This window comes from Otolemur garnettii, unplaced genomic scaffold, assembly GCF_000181295.1.
Source record: "Otolemur garnettii isolate 467f Iridium unplaced genomic scaffold, OtoGar3 scaffold00001, whole genome shotgun sequence".
Taxonomy (NCBI): domain Eukaryota; kingdom Metazoa; phylum Chordata; class Mammalia; order Primates; family Galagidae; genus Otolemur; species Otolemur garnettii.
In genome coordinates, this window is record NW_003852396.1 from 45356205 (window position 1) to 45373300 (window position 17096).

Genomic DNA, 17096 nt, shown 5'->3' on the forward strand with positions numbered 1-17096 from the left:
TTTCCTACTCTTCCACAGGGAATTAAAGAAAAATCCTTAATTTTCAGTGTAAATTTAATCAATGAGATGGAAAGAGATTTGCACATTGACAAGAGATAATTTGATCTTTTTCCCCTGCCTTTTCAAAAATTCAGTACTATGATGAACAATATGAATGGGGAGAAAGCAGTCAGAGTCATTTTGACTCCTTTCCCTCAATGTGTAGTCCCATTAGTCTTACTGATCCCTTTTTTAAAAACTTTTATCTCTTAATTGAACTTTTGCAATCACCCTCACAAGTTTTTTCTCTAGCTCTAGTCTTTTTTTTCTTTTTTCTATAATCAACTCGATCAACTAGTGGCTGAATTAATGTTTCAAAAGCAAAGCTCTTGCCCTTCCACTTGATTACATGGTTGTGATGGCCACCTATGACCTAACAAATACCTTAGCTTAGCCTTATGGACCACAATGACATGACCGCACTAAATTCTCTAGCTGTACATACCTCTACTTCAGTCAACTGGACTTACTCCCATCCCATACTTACCTGCATCCATTCATTTGCTCCAACTCATGCTCATGCTCTCATGCTATTCCCTTCACGAGCAGGATGCTCCTCTCTTCATCCTAGTCCACTGAAAAAATTCTATCCCACTCTCAATGAACATCAAAAAATCTGCTTCCTAATGTCCTCCTTCTTAAAGGGATATATCTTAAATTATTTGAAGCTCCTAAAGTACTATTTTTTAATATATTTAAGGCACTCAACATTTTCTACATAAGTTATTACTTCTCTGTACATCCCCTCTGCAATAATCAATGCAACTTAATTAACATTAATTAATTCCTTCCTTGAACTATGCATTAGGTTGGTTAGACATTAAGGACACAAAAAGGAAGAGAGTTTAATAGTCATGTCTAGATTCTGAGATTCTTAAGGACAGGAACTTTGTAGGTCTGCATTTGTTTCAATGCAGCATCTAATGCTGTACTGTAAATAAAGTCAGTATTCAGTATGTATTTATACAGTGGAATTAGTTTTCAACAGACACTGAGCACTCTTCAGACAATCACATCTTTAAATGGTTTCAGAGGCCAAGTTAGAAACTACATTGACCACTGATTAAAGACTCTAATGGAGTGAGATCACTTCTCACTGTGATACTAAGGCCAGACTATTTCAAATGATAAATTACCATATGGACAAAACTTCAGAATTGCAATTTGGTCCTGGTAAAGACGGTTATTGCTTCATATTTGTTTCATGTACTCCCTTCGGAGTTTATATAGGATGCTTCAAGTTGACTTTCAGATTTAAATCTATATCTATTCAACATATCTGGAAAGTACCCACTTCCTGTTTGACCTAATCACGTCTACAAAGCCTAGACATGGCTGAATTATGCCTTAAAGGCTACATTGCACTGCTGAAAACCTAGACAAATGAGATTGGGCAAACCTTGCATTTATTCTTATCATGCTTACATTTCCACATTTCCTCATTTTCTGGGAAAGAGAATGGAAGGACACAGTAAGGCTTTTTTAAAAGATGACACCAGGTCCATAGCATTAAGCAAAAACAAAAATTAAACAAAACAAAAAGTTTCCTGACAATTATATACTAATAACAATTTTTTAAAAAAAGGCTCAGCGCCCCTAGCACAGTGGTTATGGCACCAGCCACATATACCAAGGGTGGCGGGTTTTAACCCAGCCCAAGCCAGCTAAACAACTGCAACAAAAAAATACCCAGGTGTTATAGCGGGCGCCTGTAGTCCCAGCTACTTGATAGGCTGAGGCAAGAGAATCACTTAAGCCCAAGAGTTTGAGGTTGCTGTGAGCTGTGATGCCACGGCACTCTACCAAGGGTGAAATAGTGAGACTTTGTCTCAAAAAAAAAAATATCAAGTGGGCAAAAGTGAGGTTACTGCTAAAGGACCAAAACAAGGCATCCAGGCTAAGAAGGTCTTTGGCTGAGCCCAGCTTCTCCCACAGTGACAACTCTGTTCTAGGGAAAAACTCAGCAGGACAAGCAAGAGTCTCTCTGACCATTACCAAAAGTCAGTTCACCAGAACAAGGACCTAAATTAAGGGTCAATTTCAGAGAAAGAAGGAAAGAAATGCACTCTGTTCATGTAGGAGGAACAGAAGCCTAAAATTCCAGAATATGACATCTCTATTTCTAGAAAGGACTATTAGCATAAGATGGCTGCAATATTCCAATAAGAGGAGAAAGACTAAACAAGCCTTTTTCATGGCCTTCAATCTCAGACTAAGATGGGGCCAAATATTTTAGGTGCTCTGAGACAGCTCAACCTATGGAAAATTTATCAGATATATTTATAATCAAGAATATTTCAGGCTCGGTGCCTGTGGCTCAAGCGGCTAAGGCGCCAGCCACATACACCTAAGGTGGCGGGTTCGAATCCCCAGCCCAGGCCCGTCAAACAACAATGATGGCTGCAACCAAAAAATGGCCAGGCGTTGTGGCGGGTGCCTGTAGTCCCAGCTACTTGGGAGGCTGAGGCAGGAGACTCGCTTGAGCCCAGGAGTTGGAGGTTTCTGTGAGCGTGACGCCATGGCACTCTACCCAGGGGGATAGCTTGAGGCTCCGTCTCAAAAAAAAAAAAAAAAAAGAACATTTCAAATAAAATAAAGCCCTTTGGGATGCCAGAACACATAGGTTCTAAAACCAAACTGACTATCTAAAACCCAGCTCTGCTTTTTTATTCTTACATTCCTTCCTTCTTTTATCTTTATGTATTTCTTATTCATTTGTCTTTCAACAAATATTATTGGGAACTTACTATGTTTCAGGCACTGTGCTAGAAGGCAGGCATAAAGATTTGAACAAAATAGCCACGGTCTTGCCCTAATGGAGCTTTGTCTAAGTGAAGGAAATAAGACATTAAATAAATATAAATATGTACAAATACCAATCATTGTAAGTGTCATAAAAGCAGAAAGAAATGAGAATTTAGAGAAAATAACCAAGGATTGCAGGGGAGGAAACTTTCTTTTTTTTTTTTTTTCTTAAATCATCGCTGTGTACATTAATGCATTCATGGGGTACAATGTGCTGGTTTTATATATAATTTGAAATATTGTCATCAAACTGGTTAACGTAGCCTTCATGGCATTTTCTTAGTTATTGTGTTAAGACATTTATATTGTACGTTTAGTAAGTTTCCCATGTACCCTTGTAAGATGCACCGTAGGTGTGGTCCCACCAATAAAACCTTCTTATAAGAATATTGAAAGAATTAAAAACAATAATGTAGGCTCGGCACCCATAACACGGTGGTTACGGTGCCAGCCACTACACCGAGGGTGGCAGGTTCAAACCTGGCCCAGGCCCGCTAAACAACTGCAACACCAACAAAAAAAATAGCTGGGCCTTATGTCAGGCATCTGTAGTCCCAGCTAGTAGTGCCCACCGAGGTTGACATAGTGAGACTCTGTCTCAAAAAAATAAATAAATAAAAACAACAATGTAAAAGTGCCTAGTACGATGCCGAGCACAAGGCAGGTGCTTAATGCAAGCCAACAGCTTTTTTTTTGTTACCTTCTCTATGCCAAATATAAACCCCTGACTTCTTATTCCAGCGGTTCTAAACCTGTGGGTTACAACCCCTTTGGGAATTGAACAACCCTTTCAGAGGGGTCGCCTAAGACCATCCTGCATATCAGATATTTACATTATGATTTATAACTAGTAAAATTACAGTTATGAAGTAGCAACAAAAATAATTTTATGTTTGGGGGTCACCACAACATGAGGAACTGTATTAAAGGGTCGCAGCATTAGGAAGGTGGAAACCACTGGCTTATTCCCTCCCATTTCTCTCCTGCCACAGAAACTGGGAAGTGTCAGAGCACTGGTAGGTGCTATTTTGGGAGAGTGGCAGGCTGTTTCCTCTAGACATTTCAAATTGCCACACAGCTTGCTGTTCTATCAGTTTTTCATATAATCATAATAACCTTAACCAATCCAGAACCTTTTTTCAGACATATCTGGGTTTCATCAGCTGCTCAGTATCCTTAAGATAACTTATAAACCTTACCCTCCTGGTTTCATGGGGATATTTATCCCCTTTATCCCTAAGTCAAACTATTCTCAAAAAGACTGACATCAGCAACTGATGCCAGTGGAAGAAATACCACAGAAACACAACTAAGGACTTCCCTTATACCAGCCTTGTAGGTATATGGCTGTATAGAATATCTTACTGTAGGAGGTCTTTCTAAAAACTTTATCTCCTTTAAGACCATAATTATTTCTCTGTTCTTAGAAAGCAAACATTCAACAAGCCTTAAAATTTGACTAATCCTAATGTAAGTTTAGTAAACTGTTGGGCCAATAAAGATTATAATTTCTAAGTATCCTGTCTTCATCACCTCACAATAAATTCCAAAAGTTCCTCAGTTTCCCTTGAATGCACAAAGTGTACCAGAGTGCCCTTAGTTTATGTAAGAAACCCAAATTAGATTCTTTAGCCATTATCCAAAAGGTGACCCTGAATACAATTTAAGGGACATGTGTTATCTTACAATTTGGCAAGATAATTGGTATTATCTTACAATTTGGCAAGCAGCATATAGATTAATTAAAAGCAAATTATTTCAAAAGAAAAAAAAAGAAGGAAAAAGGGAAGATAGAAAGGAAAGGGAAGGAGAAAAGGAAGAAGAAGGAAGATTCATTACCTTATAAGTCACTTTGCAGAAAGGCAATTCCAAAGAGCTTCCCAAACCCCAAAACTAGAAATATCACATACCATATTTATAACCTAACTCATTTGAGTCTTTTCTTAAGTACATATAAAGATGTTTCCTGGTCATAGTTATAATAAATGAGAACTTATAATGGATGCCTATTGTAGAGAATGATACATAATTATTTTCATACATATCTATATCAATTTTTACCCAGAGAAAGCAAAATTATTCTAATTTTTACCAGGAAGGCACACATTTTCTAAAATTCCTACAGTTGTATATAAAAGGCGTTGAATTGAGATCAATAAACTAGAAACAAATTAGAAAAACTAAACTGAAGAACTCCTTTTAAGTCACCATTGTCAGGTCCAAACAACTATTTCCACATCTTCAAAAGTAGTCCTAAAACCCATTTTATGATTCTACAAAAATCTACTTCAATCAACTTTTGTTTTGTTTTCCCTTTTCTCCTCTTCTTAATTACTGCAATAAAGTCAAGGGACAGATATTTCCTCCGTTTGTTTAACCATATCTTCTCAAAAAACTCAAGGCCCTCGAAGTTTTCTGATACTCAACTCCCTTGTTTATATCCACATTTTTGATATCTTACCCTCTCAACCTTCTCCCACATATCGCCTCTCAGCAATACAGTCTAACAGTCTTGTGACTGTAATTCTGGGGGGAAACTCCCTCTAACTAGTCACAGAATCAATATAATTAGTGGCTTTCACATATTACCTCAACAAGGATAAAACCCAAAGTATGTCCAGCCCTTAAAGCTGTCAGCCATTCATTGAGTGTGCACTTATGGCTACATCAGATTATCAAATTATGTGAGATCAATCTCACTTTAAAAACAATCCATTCTATACATGGAAATGATGGGAGCTTGAGATGACAGATATTCCCAATTACCCTGATTTGATTAACATACATTGTATGCCTGTTTGAAGCATCATGTGTGTCTAGTAAATATATACAACTATTAAGTACCAATAATAATTAAAATTTTTAAATGTAAAATGAAAAATCCATTCTAATTGATGATTCCATGATATATACAATAATGAAAGAAAAGTAGTATTTATATGAGGATTAATATATCTGGATTTCTTCTACACTTTGTTCAGTGAAACTCAGAATACTAGTGGCAATAATTAAAACTAAGCCATAGGCTTGTCACCAGCCAGCCTTAGTTTTAAAAGAAAGAAAGAATTTATACTTTGCCTAATGTAGGCAGTTATGAGGTGCAGACTTGGGTCTCATTAATGCTATTGCTGAATTATCTATGATGCCAGATCAAAAGGGAAAAATAATAATTAATTGTCAAATATACCTTTTTGTTGTACTTATGTGCTCCAAAGATATAAAAGAGCCCAGAAGTGAAATAAAAATAGAAAATCTGCTTTTAGGAATATATTGATTCACTTAATATATGAAACTGTGTGAGCTGGAAAGAAAAAGAGCTAACTCCGGTACAGTTTGTATTCAAAGAAAACTCCACCCACATAAACTCTCTAGTAACATATCGAGTTTTAAGCCCTTAGGGTACAGACCATATATTCTCTCTTGTAAGCACTGTGCCAAGCCCTTATTACTAAGCAAATAATAATAACAAGCATTACATCATATGGACAATTTTTTAATTATTACATAAAGGATAGTCTTTTTGCAAGTCATCTATGAAAGGTGATGCTTTGGAAATTAATCTTTTTATCCTATAATTACTTCATATTTTCTAAAACCTCTAGCAAGAAATTTCTAGATTATAGAGTGAAAGAGAGAGGACACAGAGAGAGAAAATGCACAAAATATTTATCTTTATTGGCAATATTTAACTCGTATTTTTATGCTTTGGAGGGGGCAAAAATTTGGTGAAATGATAATTATTTTACCAGTATTCCAGTAAACAACATGATTTATGTACTTCAGATAAAACTATATGCTAACAGTCATACGTAGAGATACACATACAACAAAATGAACTAGATTGTGTTAATTATTCAATCTTTATAAACTGAATAGTAAGTAAAATATTTCTATCTAAATACTTGAGATATGAGTGACTTTAAGTTTTCCTGAATTTATAGACAAACTAAATTTCACATCTTATGAATCATTATTTGGAAAATAGCTAGGTGTGCACACTGAGTACATTTGTTAACACTTCCATTTCTTTCATCCAGTTCAAATAATGGCTTTATTTCCTCTCCTCTATATATATTTAATTCCTTTTGATATTAATGAAAGTTATATAAGAATACTTAGAAGATGACTAAGCTTATCTTCTTAACTAACAAGTTCAAGTAGCAGCTTTTGGGGGAAATATTCAAATTTATTAGTAGCTCTTAGAAAATTTTCCCCCAAGCCTCACATTGTTTCCAATCTCAAGAAGAATATTTTTCCATCAGGCACTGAATCACTGTAATGTTATGTCTTGTGCAGCTCTACTCCACCTTCAAATGTAACCAGTAAATTTAGCTTTACTACAGTACGATAAAATGTGAAAGAAGCATAATAGCATCTAAAAAAGAACTGTTGGCACTGTTTTCATTTAGAGAAAACCCTAAACTGAATACTAATGCAAAAATTTAATGATAGTTTGCCTGGTTGCCAAAAGTTACAATAATTATTTTGCCATAATGTGTAAATTATCTTGAAGACATCTGAGAATGCTATCATATAGGATTCAGAATAAGTTCCCAAAGTGTCACTATTCTTGTGGGAGTTTTATTCAATATCAATAGATCATCAGTACACAAACTTCAATGCAACACTGTCCTCTGATTAAAAGTTATAAGTAAATGAAGGTTATTAAGAGATTATTCCACTTCTTTAATGGACAGCATCAACATGGATCTACCTCACATCAAATATCATTTTACAGTGAACATGTGATTGTGAGGTTCCAGTAAAACATTCAAACAAAATCAATACAATTTTACTTCCCTTTTCCTTTATAAAGCATGACCAAATTTTTAGAGTCGAAAAGTAAACCAAGATCAAATTTAGACATGTTGTTTGAAATTAGGGAAGATGAAACACTTCAGTGCCAGACAAAAGCCCTGATTTTTTAAGAGTAGGTTTTTGCCTTCCCTGAAATGCCTAGCTCAGGCTGTGTATTTTTATGCCTGCAGATATTGGCATGTTTCATATTTAAGATTATGACACACCAACTTATTTTGAAATTTTTAAAATCTTCCACTGCGCATGTTTTAAATGCTTTATGACTATCACTGATAATTGAGCAATTAACTTGAAATTACTGAATGTGCTGTGATGGCACAATATGTAGTATGCAACATGAAAGACTAAAGAACAGAGGAACTTGGTACAGTGGAAAAAAACGTAATAAAGGATAAAATAGGCCATAAGAATAATAATAGTACTGAGTAAGTTTTAATGGTCCCAGGTCTCAGTGGTTTAATGGTGCCAGTAAAATACTTTAATGAAACAAGTTCAGAGTATTACAAACTTTTCAGAGCAGTTTGTTCTGGTACTACAGAAAGTAAGCTTCTTTCTAACTGGTCTTGTGTAATATTCAGGGACTGGTCCAAAAAGTAAGTGTGGGAGTTTCATTAGACAACAAACACAAAACAATTAGGTTAAAAATCCTGCTTAAGAAATACGAGTTTGCAAAAAATAGATGGAAGGTCTGACTTTAAGTCTAAGACAGAGAAACTAAAAATTCTAGTGCTAAAGGTTACCTCAAGAAGGCATCAAACTACTGTGAACATATTTGTGAATCAAAAATTAAGACACACGGCTTAACATCAAGACCGAAAGATGAAACTCTGCTATACTGGAAAAACCAGAATGCCTCTTCACTGTTCATCCCATCAAGGTTTCTAACACTGGACTTTTCTGACTAAAACCATAGTGTGACCGTAAAGAGTAGCTTTTTTGTGCTTAAATACAGTCAGCAGAGCAAATTCCATAAGCCTAAATCCTACCTTATTTTGGTGGCAGGCCATTTTAAAGGTTTGTAAGAAAAAACAATAATTTAGAAAGTCAGAGAGGGAAAAGAGAGATTCAAAACTACAGCAAATAAATGGCACTGTTAAAAACATTTTTTTTCTCAAAATTTCATTAATACAGCTCCAAAACACCACGAAGAGATTCAAAATAGGTCAGCGCAGACTATCTTTTCAGGTATAAATTAGAAAGAGGAAAATAGGGCAGAAAGAACAAGTATCTAAGGCCACTAGTATATACAACATAAAAGCTTAAAATGTAATGGATATACACATACAGATTAGCAAACTCCTTTCAATTAAAGTAGATTTCTGGCCACAGTTCACAAATGTATAGTAGCTGTGTGTATTAATGTAGATACTTCAAATGTCAGTATATCTCTAATTAACATGAGCACACAACTGTAAAACTGAGAAGGCACAATTTTAAATTCCTTACATTCCCAGCATTAATGCTTTCATGGGGCAGCTCCCGTTGTCATGGAAAATGGCATTCAAGCCCTATTTGTGGATTTTCACAGCTCATCTTTTTTATTTACCTGCTCTATGTCAAGATTAGCCTGGAATAATATTTTTTAAAGATAACGCACTTAGACCTACTTGTCCTTAAAATCACAGATGTTCTCGCTGACAGAGCCTTGGCCGGGGCGATGCTCAGTTTAAAACAGATTTATTTCCATTTTAAAATACCACAAAGACCTGAATTCATGATTCTTTTTGTTTGTTTCCTAAAAATCTATGCAATTCAAAAAATTTCAGCTGAAGCTTGACATGTGGCAGTTTTGGAATAGAGGAGTAGGAAAATGTCAGGAAGGACCAAATCGTCCAGGAACACGAGGAAATGAAATAAGTGTTGTAGAAGGCTCTCTGCAATCTTTTCTCTGACTTATTTTATCTCAACTTTTAAAAAATATTGGTACAGAAACCAAGTAAAGACTGAGATAATAATCAAAAAACAGTAGGAAAAGAGCTAAAACTCTTAGAGAGGAGACAGTGTTGTAGAAAAAGCACTGATTTTATAAATTCTAGGTTTCAATTCTGCTACTGTGCAAAAATGTAGACAATTCCTACATACCCAACAGATATTTTATAAAATTCAGCTAGTTTAATGTGTGTAAAATCAAATGTTATACTCATTTAAGATTCTGTCGTTATTATTAGTGCCTCAAATCTGGGTGACACAATAATCGTTTTTTATATCAGACACTAAAATTTTGTCAGAGACCTCAGGAAAAAAGGTTGCTAGTAGAGATCACAAATAGAGACAGAATTTAATATGAAAAAGCATAGTACCTAGTGAACTACCTCTGGATTGTTGTTGTTGTTTTTGTTGTTGTTGTTGTTGTTTTTAACTTTTTCTTATACCAATCATTTTTGCCCTGGCAAAATTTAATGGTAAGAAGTACATAATTATTTTTCATTAGAGATAAAAAATTAAATGTGGGAAATAGACATGCAAAACAAGTTCTTCTTATACAATATCTACCATGGAAAAAGAGAAAAGTAGTTTGAATTTTTAAAACTAGAATTATATGCAGCTTCTGAAGAGACAGGCGTTTTCTTTCACAGTGTTTTCCTCTTCTGACCTAGGAGGTTGATTTAAGTAGGTAAGATTCCAATCGGTTCTCACACACCCTTGGTGTGGCCTATTCATTATGGATGTGCAAAACAATATCCCACCTTCCTTATCTCACAGACAGTCTTTTGCACACCTTACTAAGAAACCTACCCATGGCCATGAGGTTTAACTTTCTACCTTAGATCATGTAGCAAATAAACAGTACCAAGATGTGGAAATTAAGGTTCATGAGAGAAGCCATTGTTGCTGAACCCATTTGCTTGTTCTCAGGTCTAACTAGATAAATGTTTCTATTGTTTTAACTGTCACATCATTCAGCTTAAATGGAAAACAGTTTCCACAATAATTGTAAGAAACAGAAACTCAAAAATTTTGGATGCCATATTAATGTCTTCTGATTTACCTTGGGTATAGTATCATGCTACATTTCTTAAACAAGAAGGTTCTGCAGCCAGTGAATGGCTCTAACAAAGCTTGAGATCACTGATCAAAGAAACCGCAAAGTCCATTCCCTAAACTACCACACAGAAATTGTTAAGAGTGGAAAATAACTGCTTTAGGCCTATATGATTAGCATGACTTCCCTTTAAGTGACTAGACAACATCTGATCAAAAGTTTTGTTTTGTTTTTTTTTAAGCTAAACTCCTCCAGAAATAGCATACAAAAACTATATCAACAGTGCTCCTTCCAATTTTCACTTTTCCCTTTGTCACAGGATCTACAAGTCACAGGAAAATATCCAGCTAATTGGATCATCTCCATTCAAAGCTATCCTATGCATGTCCTGGTGAGGGGAAAGACCTGAAAAATTCAGGAAACAGACCCTTTGGGTGATGAGAATGTAAACTATGTTTTAACCAAGGCCATCTTGGTTGAAATCCTGGTAATTCTATTTGTCACTTTAAGAAACACAATAATCCTAAAAAAATTACTAAAGGAAATGATGTAAGAGAAGAGAGAAAAGAGATAAAAGAAAGGATAAAGCAACTAAGATAAGATTTGGACAACTCAATATTATTTCCCTTCACTCAGATTTCTAATAGGGTAAGCTCAATGCTATAGAATCCTCTATTTTTACCAAAAGCCCTTCAAAAATACTTTATATTTCTTTCTCCATTTTCTTTGCTTCCTAATCTTCACCATAACACCTCGCACAAAAAGCTCGCAAATTAAAGGCTTATATTTAATATGAATGAACCATACAGTTTATAGAGTTTGTTGTTTTATGTAAGAATATGAAGATCAGATTAACTTGCATTGGATAAAAGATTTAAATCTAAGACATGAAATAATAATAACCCTAAAGAAAATGTGGGAAAAACTCTTAATGATATAGGTCTAGGAAAATATTTTATGAAGCTGACCTCATTGGCAATTGTAGCAACACAAATAAATAAATGGGACCTAATCAATGAAACTATACAGCTAAGAACACAATTAACAAAGCAAACAGACAACCTTCAGAATGGGAGACATCTGCATGTTACAATCTGACAAAGAGCTAATAAACAGAATCTACAAAGAACTCAAGCAAATCAATAAGAAAAGAACAAACAATCCCATTGATAATGGACAAGAGACATGACCAGAACCTTCTCCCAGAAAGACAGACAAGTGGCCAACAAACACATGGAAAAATGCTCATTGTCCCCAATTATCAGAGAAATACAAATTAAAAACACCTTGAGATATCACCTACACCCAGCAAGAATAGTCCTTATCACAAAGTCCCAAAGCTACAGATGCTAGCATGAGTGCAGAGAGAAGGGAACACTTATACACTATTGGTGGGACTGCAAAATAATAAAGCCCTTTGGAAAGAAGTATGGAAAATCCTCAAAAAGCTAAAAGTAGACTTCTGATTTGATCCTGCAATCCCATTACTAAGTGTATACGCAGAAGAAAAAAAAAATCATTTTATCACAAGGACATTTGCATTCAAATGTATATAGAGTGCAAATTCACAACTGCAAAGATGTGGAAACAACCCAAGTGCCCATCTACCCATGAATGGATAAATTGTGTATATGAATGCCATGGAATACTATTCAGCCATAAAAAAGATGCAATCTTTGCATCTTTTGTATTTACCTGTATGGAGTTGAAGAACATTCTCCTTAGTAGAGTATCTAATGAATGGAAAGCAACCATCCCATGTACGCAATATCAATTTGAAACTAGTATTTAAACAACTATATGCCAACAGGAGAGAAAAACACAATTAAATTCAAGAAGGGGGAAGAGAGAAGGATAAAAAGGGGATTCATAAGCTTCCACCTATTATGTACAATGTAGGGGTATAGGGCACATCTCCAGGGTGAAGGACTAAATTATAATTCGCACTTTACCTTACAAACAGAAATAATATGGCCTAATTGTATGTGCCCATGTGTTAATCCAAAATTTTAAAAATATACAAAATGTATCAAACTACATTAAACATGAACATCTATTTTTAAATGGTTCAAAATGCGTATCCCAATTAATACTACCGTACTACCAAAAGTAAAGGTAGTTTTAAATAAATTTTCACTGGTCTCTGCTTAAACATGGAATCACTTAAACTCTAATTTCTTATGTTATTTATTACAACTAATTTCCTAGAAGTATATTGTCTAAAATTCCTATAGTGGTACACTAACATGAAAAAGTTTCCTATGTCTTTGCTGTTATCAAATATAAAAGAGCCTTAAAAGTACCAACAGCTGAAGTAGATTTTAAACTCAAGATACGTAAATATGGGCTTGTATACACACAGACACATTTTTTAATACCTTGTCATAATCTAAATCGTTCTACATCATAAATATATATCAATTAATTTCAAATACTTTAATCAATCTTTAAAGTGTATTCAAGTTTTTTCTTGAAATTTACCTTCCTCCCTGAGAAAAAGGACCTTTGTTCTCCAAAATACTATTGAAATATAATGGTGTTTTGAGGAGTGGGAAGAAGGGAGGAATACTGATATACTTTATATGTTCACCAAATGAGTCTTGGGTTCTTAAGCACAAGAATACCTTGAAAATACTGTGTGTTTGGTTTCAAACCATCATAATAAAGCAATTATCACAATAAAGTGAGTCACACAAGTTTTTGGTCACCCAATGAATTTAAAAGTTATGTTAACACTATACTATACTTTATAAAGTATAAAAACATTGTACCTAAAAAAAGAACATACATACCTTAATTAAAAATACTTTATTGCTAAAAAATGTTAATTATCTTCTGAGCTTTCATTGATTCATAATCTTTTTGCTGGTGGAAAATCTTGCACTGAAGTTGATGGCTGTTGACTGATCAAGGTCATGGTTGCTGAAAACTGGGATGGCTATGGCAATTTCTGAAAATAAGATAATGAATTTTGCCTCATTGATTGACTCTTCTTTTTAAAAATGATTTCTCTGTAGTACGTGATGCTGTTTTGGGTAGCATTTTACTACTAGTTAGAACTTCTTTTTAAGTTGAAGTCAATCCTCTCAAATGCTGCCACTGCTTTATCAACTAAGTTTACATCATATTCTAAATTTTTTGTTGTCATTTCAACAATGTTCATAGCAGCAGGAGTAGATTCCATCTCAAGAAACTATTTTCTTTGCTCATCCATAAGAAGCAACTCCTCATCTGCTCAAGTTTTATTACGAAGTTGCAGCAATTCAGTCACATCTTCAGGATCTACTTGTAATTCTAGTTCTCTTGCTATTTCCCCCACATCTGCAGTTACTTCCTCCACTGAAGTCTTGAACCCCTCAAAGTCATCCAAGAGGGTTGGAATCAACTTCTTTCAAACTCCTGTTAATGTTGATATTTTGATATCCTCCCATGAATCACAAATATTTTTAATGGCATACACAGTAGTAAAATCCATTCCAGAGCATTTTGAATTTACTTTGCACAGATCCATCAGAGGAATCACTATCCGTGGCAGCTATAGACTTTCAAAATGTATTTCCTAAATGACAAGGCTTGAAAGTTGAAATTACTCCTTGCTTTATGGGCTACAGAATGGATTTTGTGTTAGTGGGCATGAAAATAACATTAATCTCCTTCTATGTCTCCATCAGAGCTCTTGAGTGACCAAGTGCATTGTCAATAAATAGTAATATTTTAAAAGGAATCTTTTTGCTGAGCAGTAGGTCTCAATACTGGGTTTAAAATTCAGAAAACCATGCTGTAAACAAATGTGCTATCATCCAGGCTTTGTTGTTCCATTTACAGAACACAGGCAGAACAGATTTAGCATAATTCTTAAGGTCTCTGAGATTTTCAGAATAGTAAATTAGCATTGGCTTCAACTTAAAGTCACCAGTTGCATTAGCCCCTAAAAACAGTCAGCCTGTTCTTCAAAGATTTGAAGCCGAGCATTGATTTCTCCTCTCTCTCTAGCTATGGAAGTCCTAGATGGCATCTTCTTCCCATATAAGACTGTTTCATCAATTGAAAAATCTATTGTTTAGTGTAACCACTTTTATTAATGACCTTAATTAGCCAGATCTTTGGGTAACTTGCTGCAACTTCCACATCAGCATTTGCTGCTTCACCTTGTACTTTCATGATTTAGAAACATCTACTTTCCTTAAACCTCATTAACCAACCTATGCTAGTTTCCAACTGTTCTGAAGCTTCCTCACCTCTTTCAGCCTATATAGAATTGAAGAGTTAGGGCCTTGTTCTGGATTAGGCTTAAAGGGAATGTTATGCCTGATTCTATCCTCTATCCAGACCACTAAAACTTTCTCCATATCACTTACAAGGCTGTTTTGCTTTCTTATCATTCATGTGTTCACTGGAGTAGCACTTTTAATTTCCTTCAAGAACATTCCCTTTGCATTCACAACCTGGCTAACTGTGTGGTAGAAGAGGCCAAGCTTTTGACTTATCTTTGTTTCCATAATGCCTTCCTCACTTTTGATGTAAAGTGAGAAATATGCCACTCTTCCTTTCACTTAACTACTAAAAGGCCATTGCAGGGTTATTAATTAGGCTGTTTTCAATATTGTTGTGCCTCAAAGAACAGGGAGTCCTGAGGAGAGGCAGGGAGATGGGGGAATGGCCAGTAGGTGAAACAGAACACACACAAGTTCACCATCTTATATGGGTGCCCCAAAACAATTACAATTCTAACATCAAAGATCACTGATCACAGATCATCATAACAGATGTGGTAATAATGAAAAAGTTTAAAATATTGTTAAGAATACATGACAGAGAAACATGAAATGAGTAAATGCTATTGGAAAAAATGATGCCCATAAGTGTGCCTGATACAGGGTTAATGCAGACCTTTATATTGTAAAAAACACAACATCTGCAAAGCATAATCAAGTACAATAAAACAAAGTATGCCTGCACCTAATCTCATATACTGACAGCTCTTTGTATTCTCTATCATCACATATCTTTCCCACAAGCATAGGTACTTCTCAAGTCCAACCAGAAGACTGCCAGAAGTTATCAGGGTAAATTATTCATATTTCTGTAGACCAAAAATTGAGCCCTATTAAGTCCTTTATGGTGCCTATTACAAATCATAACAATTACCCAATTACCAGCTGATATTTTTTTCTCTACTCCTTCTAAGAAAACACAAAAAATAATAATAATTACACTTACAAAAAGCTAATAAAAATTCACATATGAGAGGAATTAAGAACTCATTTATAAACTATTTCATTAGACAATGAAAAAAGTAATAAATAAAGCAATACTTACAAATATGCACAAAAAATCAGCCCCAGCACCCAGAAATCACTGGTAAATTGCCTTTGAATTCATGAAAATGACCTGAAATTTTAGATAGAAAATGAAATGAAAAAGGATAAGTAAATTGTATTTATATGCTTTATTAAAGAAGTACATATTCTGGCTGTAAAGCATACCATTTTTATCATAAGCAGTTATCCCCATCTACTCTAACAATGTTCTAACATAACAGTACCAAAAGAAATAATTATTTAATTGTTCTACATCAAAGAATACAACATCTCTATCCATTTTGGCTTATTTAAAAATCGCCAATAATAAAGTAAGTGTTTAAAAGTATAAATAAGTAAGACCAAAAGGGAAAAAGTTATGGGAATAAAGATTTACTAGTTACATTTAAAAAACATGTTTAATTTATGTCTGGAATTCGAATAATTAGCTTCATAGAGAATATCTTAAATGTCTTCAACTGGAATACCTTGAAGGTAGAAGAAAGGATGTAGTTTTTGTTCTAGCTAAGGTGTGGACCCATTAGATGCTTATGCTAAAATCCAAAATTCTTTTGCTTACACACACTTTAGTTCTCACTGAAGAAGTAGCAGATGCAACTCAAAAACATTTTTAACTAGCACAATGAGTCATTTTATTGTATCTAAATATCGATGATTTCCTCTCTTAAGAGCCCCCATGCATTAACAGGTGTCCTCAAACTACGACCCTCAGGCCACATGCGGCCCACCTAGGACATTTATCCAGCCCACCAGGTGTTTTTGCCGACTCTGCCTGTCCTGCTTAGCAGCCGACTCGTCCCAAGGCCCGCAGTCCAGCCCTCCAACGGTCTGAGGGACAGTGAACTGGCCTCCTATTTAAAAAGTTTTAGGACCCCTACATTAGAAGGTAGTTTGGTAGTTTATTTTTATCAGTTGGTCTAAATATACCACAATTTTATTTCCATTAAAACAAAGAAATTGTGTTGCAATGGCTATATGTTCTTTCTAAAATGTGAAGATGGCTACCAGTAACAAATTTAACTTAAAAAACAAGTAGAGCTTAGGTTCCCAATTTAGGTCAGAAACTTTCCTATACTCTGGGGATTCATTTGATTCAATCTGCATTTTTTAAACATAGCCAGTAAATATTA

At 34.8% G+C, this 17096-nt stretch overlaps 1 protein-coding gene across 1 annotated transcript in view; it reads right to left on the bottom strand.

Moving 5' to 3' along the window:
- SOX6 (SRY-box 6) overlaps positions 1-16013 on the bottom strand; it is a 499579-nt gene extending 483566 nt beyond the window's left edge. Inside the window, exon 1 of the mRNA XM_003781137.2 lies at positions 15965-16013. The gene's annotated coding sequence lies outside the window, so the exon portion shown is untranslated. The remainder of the gene's footprint in view (positions 1-15964) is intronic.
- Between the last annotated feature and the right edge of the window lie 1083 nt (positions 16014-17096).